This window comes from Panthera onca, chromosome D1 (assembly GCF_046562875.1).
Source record: "Panthera onca isolate mPanOnc1 chromosome D1, mPanOnc1 haplotype 2, whole genome shotgun sequence".
NCBI lineage: Eukaryota > Metazoa > Chordata > Mammalia > Carnivora > Felidae > Panthera > Panthera onca.
The window spans coordinates 83,450,937-83,465,003 of NC_138348.1; positions in this window are offsets into that span (position 1 = coordinate 83,450,937).

The window sequence follows — 14,067 nt, forward strand, 5'->3', positions numbered from 1 at the left end:
TCTTTTCTCCATTGGATGTTCTTTCCTGCTTTGTCAAAGATGAGTTGGCCATACGTTTGTGGGTCTAGTTCTGGGGTTTCTATTCTATTCCATTGGTCTATGTGTCTGTTTTTATGCCAATACCATGCTGTCTTGATGATGACAGCTTTGTAGTAGAGGCTAAAGTCTGGGATTGTGATGCCTCCTGCTTTGGTCTTCTTCTTCAAAATTACTTTGGCTATTCGGGGCCTTTTGTGGTTCCATATGAATTTTAGGATTGCTTGTTCTAGTTTCGAGAAGAATGCTGGTGCAATTTTGATTGGGATTGCATTGAATGTGTAGATAGCTTTGGGTAGTATTGACATTTTGACAATATTTATTCTTCCAATCCATGAGCAGGGAATGTCTTTCCATTTCTTTATATCTTCTTCAATTACCTTCATAAGCGTTCTATAGTTTTCAGCATACAGATCTTTTACATCTTTGGTTAGATTTATTCCTAGGTATTTTATGCTTCTTGGTGCTATTGTGAATGGGATCAGTTTCTTCATTTGTCTTTCTGTTGCTTCATTGTTAGTGTATAAGAATGCAACTGATTTCTGCACATTGATTTTGTATCCTGCAACTTTGCTGAATTCATGTATCAGTTCTAGCAGACTTTTGGTGGAGTCTATCGGATTTTCCATGTATAATATCATGTCATCTGCAAAAAGCGAAAGCTTGACTTCATCTTTGCCAATTTTGATGCCTTTGATTTCCTTTTGTTGTCTGATTGCTGAGGCTAGAACTTCCAGCACTATGTTAAACAGCAGCGGTGACAGTGGGCATCCCTGTCGTGTTCCTGATCTCAGGGAAAAAGCTCTCAGTTTTTCCCCGTTGAGGATGATGTTAGCTGTGGGCTTTTCATAAATGGCCTTTATGATCTTTAAGTATGTTCCTTCTATCCCGACTTTCTCAAGGGTTTTTATTAAGAAAGGGTGCTGGATTTTGTCAAAGGCCTTTTCTGCATCGATTGACAGGATCATATGGTTCTTCTCTTTTTTTTTGTTAATGTGATGTATCACGTTGATCGATTTGCGAATGTTGAACCAGCCCTGCATCCCAGGAATGAATCCCACTTGATCATGGTGAATAATTCTTTTTATATGCTGTTGAATTCGATTAGCTAGTATCTTATTAAGAATTTTTGCATCCATATTCATCAGGGATATTGGCCTGTAGTTCTCTTTTTTTACTGGGTCTCTGTCTGGTTTAGGAATCAAAGTAATACTGGCTTCATAGAATGAGTCTGGAAGTTTTCCTTCCCTTTCTATTTCTTGGAATAGCTTGAGAAGGATAGGTATTATCTCTGCTTTAAATGTCTGGTAGAACTCCCCTGGGAAGCCATCTGGTCCTGGACTCTTATTTGTTGGGAGATTTTTGATAACCGATTCAATTTCTTCGCTGGTTATGGGTCTGTTCAAGCTTTCTAGTTCCTCCTGATTGAGTTTTGGAAGAGTGTGGGTGTTTAGAAATTTGTCCATTTCTTCCAGGTTGTCCAATTTGCTGGCATATAATTTTTCATAGTATTCCCTGATAATTGTTTGTATCTCTGAGGGATTGGTTGTAATCATTCCATTTTCATTCATGATTTTATCTCTTTGGGTCATCTCCCTTTTCTTTTTGAGAAGCCTGGCTAGAGGTTTGTCAATTTTGTTTATTTTTTCAAAAAACCAACTCTTGGTTTCGTTGATCTGCTCTACAGTTTTTTTAGATTCTATATTGTTTATTTCTGCTCTGATCTTTATGATTTCTCTTCTTCTGCTGGGTTTAGGCTGCCTTTGCTGTTCTGCTTCTATTTCCTTTAGGTGTGCTGTTAGATTTTGTATTTGGGATTTTTCTTGTTTCTTGAGATAGGCCTGGATTGCAATGTATTTTCCTCTCAGGACTGCCTTCGCTGCATCCCAAAGCGTTTGGATTGTTGTATTTTCATTTTCGTTTGTTTCCATATATGTTTTAATTTCTTCTCTAATTGCCTGGTTGACCCACTCATTCGTTAGTAGGGTGTTCTTTAACCTCCATGCTTTTGGAGGTTTTCCAGACTTTTTACTGTGGTTGATTTCAAGCTTCATAGCATTGTGGTCTGAAAGTATGCATGGTATAATTTCAATTCTTGTAAACTTATGAAGGGCTGTTTTGTGACCCAGTATATGATCTATCTTGGAGAATGTTCCATGTGCACTCGAGAAGAAAGTATATTCTGTTGCTTTGGGATGCAGAGTTCTAAATATATCTGTCAAGTCCATCTGATCCAATGTATCATTCAGGGCCCTTGTTTCTTTATTGACTGTGTGTCTAGATGATCTATCCATTTCTGTAAGTGGGGTGTTAAAGTCCCCTGCAATGACCACATTCTTATCAATAAGGTTGCTTATGTTTATGAGTAATTGTTTTATATATCTGGGGGCTCGGGTATTTGGCGCATAGACATTTATAATAGTTAGCTCTTCCTGGTGGATAGACCCTGTGATTATTATATAATGCCCTTCTTCATCTCTTGTTACAGCCTTTAATTTAAAGTCTAGTTTGTCTGATATAAGTATGGCTACTCCAGCTTTCTTTTGGCTTCCAGGAGCATGATAAATAGTTCTCCATCCCCTCACTCTCAATCTAAAGGTGTCCTCAGATCTGAAATGTGTCTCTTGTAGACAGCAAATAGATGGGTCTTGTTTTTTTATCCATTCTGATACCCTATGTCTTTTAGTTGGCGCATTTAATCCATTTACATTCAGTGTTATTATAGAAAGATATGGGTTTAGAGTCATTGTGATGTCTGTATGTTTTATGCTTGTAGTGATGTCTCTGGTACTTTGTCTCACAGGATCCCCCTTAGGATCTCTTGTAGGGCTGGTTTCGTGGTGACAAATTCCTTCAGTTTTTGTTTGTTTGGGAAGACCTTTATCTCTCCTTCTATTCTAAATGACAGACTTGCTGGATAAAGGATTCTCGGCTGCATATTTTTTCTGTTTAGCACACTGTAGATATCGTGCCAAGCCTTTCTGGCCTGCCAAGTTTCAAAGGAGAGATCAGTCACGAGTCTTATAGGTCTCCCTTTATATGTGAGGGCACGTTTATCCCTTGCTGCTTTCAGAATTTTCTCTTTATCCTTGTATTTTGCCAGTTTCACTATGATATGTCGTGCAGAAGATCGATTCAAGTTACGTCTGAAGGGAGTTCTCTGTGCCTCTTGGATTTCAATGCCTTTTTCCTTCCCCAGTTCAGGGAAGTTCTCAGCTATAATTTGTTCAAGTACCCCTTCAGCACCCTTCCCTCTCTCTTCCTCCTCTGGGATACCAGTTATGCGTATATTATTTTTTTTTAGTGTATCACTTAGTTCTCTAATTTTCCCCTCATACTCCTGGATTTTTTTATCTCTCTTTCTTTCAGCTTCCTCTTTCTCCATAACTTTATCTTCTAGTTCACCTATTCTCTCCTCTGCCTCTTCAAGCCGAGCCATCGTGGATTCCATTTTGTTTTGCAATTCGTTTAAAGCGTTTTTCAACTCCTCGTGACTGTTCCTTAGTCCCTCGATCTTTGTGGCAAGAGATTCTCTGCTGTCCTGTATACTGTTTTCAAGCCCAGCGATTAATTTTATGACTATTATTCTAAATTCACTTTCTGTTATATTATTTAAATCCTTTTTGATCAGTTCATTAGCTGTTGTTATTTCCTGGAGATTCTTCTGAGGGGAATTCTTCCGTTTAGTCATTTTGGAGAGTCCCTGGCGTGGTGAGGACCTGCAGTGCACTTCCCCTGTGCTGTGGTGTATAACTGGAGTTAGTGGGCGGGGCCGCAGTCCGACCCGATGTCTGCCCCGAGCCCACCGCTGGGGCCACAGTCAGACTGGCGTGTGCCTTCTCTTCCCCTCTCCTAGGGGCGGGATTCACTGTGGGGTGGCGTGTCCCGTCTGGGCTACTTGCACACTGCCAGGCTTGTGTTGCTGGGGATCTGGCGTATTAGCTGGGGTGGGTAGGCAAGGTGCTCGGGGGGTGGAGGGGCAGGCTTAGCTCGCTTCTCCTTAGGTGATCCACTTCAGGAGGAGCCCTGTGGCAGCGGGAGGGAGTCAGATCCGCTGCCGGAGGTTTGGCTCCGCAGAAGCACAGAGTTGGGTGTTTGCGCGGAGCGAGCAAGTTCCCTGGCAGGAACTGGTTCCCTTTGGGATTTTGGCTGGGGGATGGGCGGGGGAGATGGCGCTGGCGTGCGCCTTTGTTCCCCGCCAAGCTGAGCTCTGCCGTCCGGGGGCTCAGCGGCTCTCCCTCCCTTTGTCCTCCAGCCTTCCCGCTTTCCGAGCAGAGCTGTTCACTTATGACCTCCCAGACGCTAAGTCGCGCTTGCTGTCGGAACACAGTCCGTCCGGCCCCTCCTCTTTTGCCAGCCAGACTCGGGGGCTCTGCTTGGCCGGCGAGCCGCCCCTCCGCCCCGGCTCCCTCCTGCCAGTCCGTGGAGCGCGCACCGCCTCGCCGCCCTTTCTACCCTCTTCCGTGGGCCTCTCGTCTGCGCTTGACTCCGGAGACTCCCTTCTGCTAATCCTCTGGCGGTTTTCTGGGTTCTTTAGGCAGGTGTAGGTGGAATCTAAGTGATCGGCAGGACGCGCTGTGAGCCCCGCGTCCTCCTACGCCGCCATCTTCCGGACCAATCCTCCAATAATTTGAGTTTAATGATGAGTTCTGTAAAGAAAATTAACAGTGTCTGTCTGTGCCTATTTGATTGTGTGTCTATATATGTGGTTTTGGGTGCTTGTATAGTTTTTAGTCCATAATCACGTCTTTGGGTTTTCCACGTGACTGTTGGTTAGAATTTTTCATACTCCTGGTCAGAGATATTTCCAGAGTTCTATGTCTGCAGGGATCCATAAAATCCTGGAAATAATGCTGTGCCCATAGACATGCATTCAGCCTTAGTGGATTAGGAATGAGAAGTTTCTATGAGAACTGATCTCTACTGAGAGTGGTGAAATACAACCAGAAATTCAGTCTTTATTATTCTTTTCTCAAACACATTCTAGGATGCAAATTGCCTAATTTCTTATTTCCTCTCATTCTTTCTCCTAGACTATTCCCATTAGAGTCCATGAATCCACCAACCTAGAGTGAGGAGCAAGTTCTAGGGTGACGAGGTTTTTGAGGTGAGGAAGAGGCCCAGAGCCAATGGCCAAAAAAGAATTCTTGAGACACCTTTGGTGCAAAAATGGTGATTTTATTAAAGAATGGGGACAGGATCCATGGGCAGGAAAAGCTGCTCCAAGTCTTATAGAGAGACTGGTAATATATTTGGGAGTTGGGGAGGTAAAGTCTAGGGGAAGTTTTCAATGAGAATTTCATATGCTAAAGAAGATTTACAGGATACTGGAGGCCTAGGTATTGTCAAGCTAAGGTTGTTTTTTCCTCTGGCAAACAATAACATTAAAACAGTAGGGAGTTCTTGGATAAGCATTTTACTCTGCCAGACTCAAATATTTTTGCCAATGGACTGCAGGTTATAATGAAACTTTATTCTATCTGCCATTTCCTTCTTGCCTTTGTTCCCCATATCAGTATGGAGGGGTGATGTTGGGGCTCCAGAAAACTGAGTCTGTAGGTTTTTGGAGATTAGGCTATAAGATTGCCTTTTTCTTGTCATTTACTAAGATATTTGTAAACTGATGAAGACCCATGTCCTGCAGGACTGTGATCTCTATTAACTAACCATTTTCTTTTCTTTTCTTTCCTTTGTCTTTGGGCAGCAAGGAGTGCCTGAGGAATATCACACATATCACACCTGGGGGTGGGTTTGTGACCTGTCAACTTGTCTTATGCTCCCTCAACATAGGGGACACAAATATTCAGTCCATAGCACTAGGTCTGAGGGCTTAAATGTTCTTTGTTTCCTTTTTTTTTTCTTGTCAGTTTATCGCTCTTTAAGTTTTCAAAAAGAATTTGTATTTTTTCCTCAATTGTCTTCTTTCTTAAACATATTTAATGTATACAATTTGATGGTTTGATCTATGTACATATTATAAAATCATCACTATCAGTTGTAATCATGTAGTCATCAGTTGATATATGTGCATATTATAAAAGCATAAGCATCAGTTGATTAAAATCATCACTAACAGTTAACATATTTATTATGGACCTAAAATTCATATATTAAAAACCCTAATCCCCAGGGATGGTATTTGGAGGTGGGGCCTTTAGGAGGTAATTAGGCTATGAGAGTGCAGTCTTCATGATGGAAATAGTGTCTTTATGAGAAGAGACCGAAGAGAGTTCCCTCCTTTCTCTCTGCCTCTTTGTTATTTTTTAAATTTTTTAAAATGTTTTATTCATTTTTTGAGAGATAGAGACAGACTGTGAGTGGGGGAGGGGCAGAGAGAGAGAGAGGGAAACACGGAATCTGAAGCAGGCTCCAAACTCTGAGTGGTCAGCACGGACTCTGACATAGAGCTCAAACTCAGAAACCATTAGATTATGACCTGAGCGAAAGTCACACTTTTAACTGACTGAGACGCAGGTAACCCTCTCTTTGCCTCTTTGTGTGAGGACACAGCAAGGAGGCATCTATCTGCAAACCAGGAAGTGTCCCCATCAGAAACCTAATCAGCCAGCACCTGGATCTTGAATTTCCCAGCCTCCAGAACTGTGAGAAATAAATGTTTATAATTTACATAAAAAAGCAAATTCTAAAAGGAAGAAGTGATAATGAGGTTGGCTGTTTCCTTATCAGCAACCCACATACAACTTCCAGACTACCCCTTTGATCCCTTCACACATCCCAACACAACACTGTAGTCCAAAACAAATCACCACTAAAACTAAGAGAAGTAAATAATCCTGACAGGTTAGTAGTGACTATGTCTTCCAAAGAAATCCAGTCTCTTTTAATATTCAGAGTTGGAAGAAATTTCTGTCAAAATGCAAACATAAGGAGAAAAAAACCCACAATACCAATTTCCTCATATTAATTCATACAACACTGCATTAAGACCATTAATAATGATAAACCAATAAATAGATAAATAGAAAATCTAACACATTCCCCAATAACAAGATTATTGCACACATTCTCCGAAGATATAAGAATTTAAGCATTTACATTTTTAATTCCTTTTACACTCAATTTCATTAATTATTAATAATTAGCTTAAAACATGGCACATAGCAGCAGTGTCTGCCACAGAAATGCAACACAAAAGCCTCCTTCTCCCTGGAGATATGGTTCCTATGAGCACAAACCAACAGGATTGGGAGTGCAATGAAGCTGAATGCTGAAATTAAATTAATACCTTTATGCAGAGACTCACAGGGTAGCAAATGCTGACAGGGTCTCCCCAGCCACTTCTCTAGCCTGCAGAGACTCCTTTCAGCTCTTTGGTGTGGTGTGGTCTAAAATCATCTACACTGCCAGGACAGGCTGTGGAGCAAAGTAGTTTCTGCCCTTCATACTAGTGGCAGCCTTTAGGTGAGTCTTTTTCATCCTGTGCATCTCTGTTTCCTTTTCAGTCTCTGGGGAGAACAATGTCCACACCTCCTTTAAGCTTCAATAATGGAACCTGTTGGCAGGAAGAACTCCCCTGCAGCACATGACTTTGTATCCAAGGCTGTGGTGTACTAGACTCCTCTGTCACTTGGTCAAGTATGTGATATGGGGTGAGTTTCTTAAACTAAGCATCAAATTTCAGTGTCTAATATAGAGGCCTAATGATTTTCTATCTCTTTGCCTCAAATGAGAAAGTGGAAGTGAAAATACAGTCAGTACAAAGTTTGAGAATATCATGTGATATATTAACAAACAGGACCTCTTACATCTCACTACATTAAATATGGCCCAGATGCTGGAAAGCAGTAGCCAATCTACACCACTTTCTTCTTCTGAACAGATAAAGTGGACATGACAATAAAAAGCCATAGTGGTGTTGATTTAGAGAAGGCCATCCTTATGTGCTGTTTTATCATACATTTCAAAAAGTCCCAAAGAAAGTAAGCACTACTTATCCAACTATTTGAATATTTCAACATATTCAACACATTCAACTGTTTCCTTGCTAATTCATTCATTCATTATTTAGTTGTCAAAATGTAAGAAGCATCGACAATAAGCCAAGTACTGTCTAGTAGTACTGTACTAGGTGCTATGGAAGGAGAAAAGATGGGGAAATAAAGTGATAAAGACATAAATCAAGAAGTTCATGATATTGTAAACTATATGTACACTAATGAAATACATTGTGATAAGCTTTACCTAAGACAAGAACTTACTATAACTGAGGGATGGAGGAAGTCAACAGGGGGAGTGAATGAACTTTCTAGACTGAGGAGAAGGAGTTTGCCAAGGAAAGAAATGAGTGGGATTGGGGAAGTGAACAGAACATAGGAACAAAGGCACAGAGGTGACTGAAAATCTGCCATGATTGGAGACATTGAACCCCTCAGTAGGAGGGATGTGGCATATAGTGCTGGTGGCTTTCCATAAACCACCATCTCCCCACAAAACCTCATCCTTCTTCCTTGGTGGGTAAACCTATCTCTTATTATAGAGGTAGCAAATGCCAAAAATTCCATTCCAAGACCCTCTTACAAATAAGTCTCTGGGACAGCACTTCATGCTGGCCAATAGAAACTGAGGAAAAAGTTTAACAGGGAATTCCGAGGTGTGTACTCCTCCATGAAAAGTTGCCGGAACAGAAATGACTCTCTTCCTTCCTGGATGTGGGCATGGAACTACAAACACGAATGGAGAAATCTCTAGCCTCTGTGGATAGCAGCACAGAAAGGTTGACTGTTGGCACTCCCAGACATCATAATTTAGTTGCCTGACCACCCCAGAATTACCCTGCATCCAGGGTTAATTTAGTATAAGCGAGAAGTTTAGGGTTTTGTTTGTTTGTTTGGGAATGTTTAATTGTTCCAGCATCATTTGTTGAAAGGTTCTTTCTATCTTTGAATTGCCTTTGTACCTTTGTCAAAATCAGTTGGGCTAATATGTGGGCCTAATTCTAGATTCTTTGTCCTATTCATTTACTCATGTCTCTATTCCTCCACAAATACTATTAGTCTTTATTGCTGTAGCTACATGATAAGTCTTCTGAGTACACTGACTTTATTCTTCGATTTCAAAATTGTTTTAGCTATTACAGTGCCTGTGCCTTTCCATATAAGTTTTAGAACAATCTCATCTATATCTCAAAAAAAACCTTGATAGGATTTTGATAATAATTGTATTAAACCTATATGTCAATTCAAGGAAAATCAACATCTTTACTATTTTGTCTTCCAATCCATGAACACTATTATTTCCCCATTTGTTTAGATGTTCTTTGATTTTGTATATCAGTTGGTTAGCAGTTTTCAACATACAAGTCCTGGATGTGCTTTGCTAGATTTAAACCTAAGTATATTATTTTAGAAATTGTAAATGATGCTATATTCATTTTCAGTGTCCACAAATTCATTGGTAGTATATAGAAATACAGTAGATTTTTGCATGATTATCTTGTATCCTGCAACTTCACTGAATTTAAATCTAGGAGATTTTCGTACCTTTTTCAGGATTTTTCACATAGACAATCATGCCATTTAAAAATAAGAACAAATTGTTTCTCTCTTATTTGTATACTTTTTATTTCCTTTATTTGCTTTAGTTGTGATAAGTAGAAGAGCTAGCACTATGTTGAATAAAAGGGTAAAAGTGAACATCCTTGCCTTTTTCCTGATTTTAGTGGGAAAACATTTTTCACCATTAATAATAATGTTAGTTGTAAGTTTTTAGATGCTCTTTATTAAGTTGGGAAGTGCCCTTAAATTTCTATTTTTCTGAGACCTTTTTCTAACATAAATAAGTATTATGATTTGCTAAATGCTGATTTTGCAACATAAATAATGGTATACTTTTTAACCTTTAGTATGTTAATATAATGAGTTATAATCATTAATTTTTAAATATTGAACCAACTTTGCATCCTAGAACAGAGCTCATTTGGTCATGGTATATAATTATTCTTACATATTACTAAATAATGTCAGTAATATTTTGCTATATTATATTCATGAGATTATATTCATGAGAGATATTGGTATGTGATTTTTTTTGGTATTGTATTATCTATTTTTGGTATCAGGGTAATAGTGGAAGTGTTCCTTCCTTTTCTATTTTCTGGAAGAGATTGTATAGAATACGTGTTATTTTTTTTTAAAGCATTTTGTAGAATTCTCCAGTGAAATTACCTGGTCATAGAGTAGTTTTTTTTTTTTTTTTTTTTTTTTTTTTTTTTACGGGGGGTTGGGGAGATTTTGAAATTACTATTTCAATTGTCTTTTTTTAATGTTTATTTATTTATTTTTAAAGAGAAGGGGGAGAAAGGGAGGGGCAGAGAGAGAGGGAGAGAGAGAATCCAAAGCAAGCTCCATGCTTTCAGTGCAGAGCCCAACATCAGGCTCCATCTCAAGAGCCATGAGATCATGACCTGAGCTGATCAAGAGTTGGATGCTGAATTGACTGAGCCACCCAGACATCACCTATTTCAATTGCCTTAATCATTAAAGGGCTATTCAAATTATGTATACTGCATTGAGTGAGTTGTGGTAATCTGTAATTTTGAAGGATTTTGTCCAGTTCATCTAAACTACCAAATTTACATGTAAAGAGTTGTTCATAGAATTCTTTCATTATAGAATTTCCTTATCATTTTGATATCTGCACAGCCTGTAGTGATATTATAGTAATATTGACTGATATTGTTAAATGTCTCTTTTTTTCTGTTTTTGTCATTCTAGATAGAAGTTTGTCAATTGTATTATTTTAAAAGAACCTGTTCTTATTTTCATTATTTTTTCTATTATTTTTAATATTTTAAAATCTGCTCTTTAGTATTTCATTTCTTCTGCTTCCTTAGAGTTCATTTTGTTCTTTTTCAAACTTACTGAGGTGTGAACATGGATATTGGCTGAAGACTTTTCATCTTGTCTAATGTATGCATTTAATGCTATAAATTTCCTTTTCAAAACTGATTTAGCTGCATACCACAAATTTTAATATGTTCTCTTTTTATTTTCATTTATATATTTTATTTTCCTTAAGAGTTCCTTTTTTTATATGCATTATTTTGAACTGTGTTTAGTTTCTAAGTATTTGGAGATTTTTCTGTTATTGATTTCTAATTTGATTCCATTGTGGTAGGGAAGAATAGTCTGTATGATTTTAATCATCTTGAATTTATTGAGATATCTTTTAGTGCCCAAGATACAGTTTATTTTGGTACAAGTTTTTTGAGAATTTAAAAAGAATGTGTTGGGAAAAGTAGTCTGTAGATGGTATTACACTCTGTTGGTTGATGGTTTTGTTGAGTTCTTCTATATTCTTGTTCATTTTTTGTTTAGTTTTATCAATTACTAAAAGAGGAATATTGAAGCCTCCAACTATAATGGTAGATTTGTTTAATTCTTTCAGTTCTGTCCATTTTTGCTTCACATATTCTGCAACTGTTGGTTGGTTCATACATATTTTGGATTGTTAATTTGTCTTAGATTGACCCTTTTATCATTATGTCATGTCTCTTTTTGTGTCTAATAATTTTCTCTGAAGCCTATTTTATCTGATATTAACATAAACTTTCCTGGTTTCTTGTGATTAATGTTTGTATAATATATCTTTCTCCATCTTTCATTTTCAATCTGCCTACATCTCTGTATTTTGAAGTAAATTTCTTATAGGCAGTGTATAGTCTGGCAGTGCCATTAATTCACTGTGTGTTAACTTCTGTGTTTTAACTGCATATCAACTATTCATATTTAATGTAATTAGTGATATGTTAGGACTTAAATTTGGCATATATTTTTTCTGTTTTTAATTTTTCTGTTTTTTTATGACTTTCTGAGGATTATTTAAAATTTTTTAGAATTGAATTTTTATTTATCTATATTGTTTTTAGTATATGTTTGTATAGACTTCTTAATAGTCACTTTATGTATTATATCTGCATGACTTTCACAACGTGATGTCATCACTTTAACCAATTAAAATTAAGAAATTAAGTTCAAATTAAGAAACCTTACCTCCATTTATATATCTTCTCCCTGCCCCATTTATATGTAATTGGTTTAAACATTTCCTTTACATACATTTAGAAACACATTGGGCAGTGTTATAATTTTTTTATTTCTCTCCCAAATGTAATTTACAAGATGCAAAAGAAAAGGAGAGTCCAGTATATTTATCCATATTTTTGCCATATTTTTTTTTCCCTTCCTAATGTTCAAAAGTTCCTTCTTTTATAATTTTCTCTCTGTTTAGGGAATTTATTTAGTAGAGTTCCGTTTTCTTTCAATTTAAAATGTCTTGATTTCCCTTTCATTCCTGAAGGTTATTTTTTGCTGGATATAGAAATCTGGGTTGAGAGTTCTTATTTCTGGCCTCCTTAATTTTTTTTTTTTATGAGAAATCTGCTGCCATTCAAATTGTTTTCTCCTTACAGATAATATGTCATTTATTTTTGGTTGTTTTCAAGGTTTTTTTTCCTTCATCTTCAATTTTCAGACCTTTGACTATGATGTATCTTGACATTGACCTTTATTAGATTTGTCTTATTTGAAATTTGCTGAGCTTCTTCAATCTGCAAAATTATGTGATTTTGCACATTTGGAGTTTTCATCCATTATTTTTCTGAGTACGTTCCAGTCTCAGCTTACTTTCTCTTTCTGGGATTACAATGACATAAATATTAGATTTTTTTATTGTAAGATTCACAAGTCACTGAGGCTTTTAGTTTTCAGTATATTTTAGGGTTTTTGTTGTTGTTCAGGTCAGGTAATTTGTATTGTTCTGTCTTAAGCTTCTTGATTATTTCCTCTGTCACCTCCATTCTTATGTTTAGCCCATCCATTGAGATTTTTTGTTTTTTGTTTTTGTTATTGTATTTTTCAGTTCTATATTACCTTTGGATTCTTCTTTATAGTCTTTATATCTTCTATTTATTTGCTGATACTTTCCATTTATTTGTTTGTCGAGAACTTCTAAGTCTATTGTTTTTACTTGTTTCAATCATGTACATAATCAGGCATTACAATAATTTTATAAGGATTGTTTTTCAACATTTGTCAGATTATTGTAATGTCTCTGTTATTTCTGTGTTATCAACATATATATATATATATATATATATATATATATACACACACACACACACACACACACACACACACTCACTTATAGATTTCCCTGGTTCTTGGTATGTAAAGTTATGCTTGATTGAAAGCTAGACCTTTTGGTTATTATCCTATGAGACTCTGGATCTCTTTTTATTTAAAGTAGCTTCCTTGCAGTTACTCTAGCATAAGAAGAAAGTAGCACTGGCTCATTATTTCCAGGTAGGGATAAGAGTCTACATTGTATAGTTGGCTTCTATTAACACCTAAGGTAGTGTGGGCTCTTGGTTATTGCTTGTTAATGGTGGTTGTTCTGGCTCTCCTGTAAGCCTCCACTGATACCTCCCTGGCTGGGAGGTGCAGGAGTATGTTACTGTTTCTCATGTGACCTTTGCTGAACATCACTTTGGGGATGGCCTCATTACTGCTGAGTGGTGGTGAAGGTCCTGATCCTCTACTAGACCTTCTCTTACATCACCTCAGTGGAGAGAGGGAGGTATGCCTCTTGAGCCAAGTGAAGGTGGAAATTCAACTCCCTAAATGGTCTCTACTACATGGTCATTACTACATGACAAGGAGAGAAGTCCAGAATCCCTATGTAGGTGTCTCTGATACCACCCCAGCATGGTGAATGGGTGGGAGTGCTAGAATGCCATAGTAAAGCCTGGCAAGAGCAGAATTCTAGGGTACCCATCTGGCTTTCTAGGCACAGGAGTGTGAGGGGAACCAGTTTTTTTTGTGTGTCATTTGGCTGCAAGAGAATGGTCATTATCTAAAAGTTTTCTGTATGCCAAGGTTTTCCTTTTGTTGGTTCTTTGGATGAGGTAGCAGGCTTTAGGTTATTATTATTATTTTTGGTCTATGCTTTTTGACATTTTTACATTGTCTGTTTCTTCAACTCCAATTCTAATATATATATAAAAAGGAAACT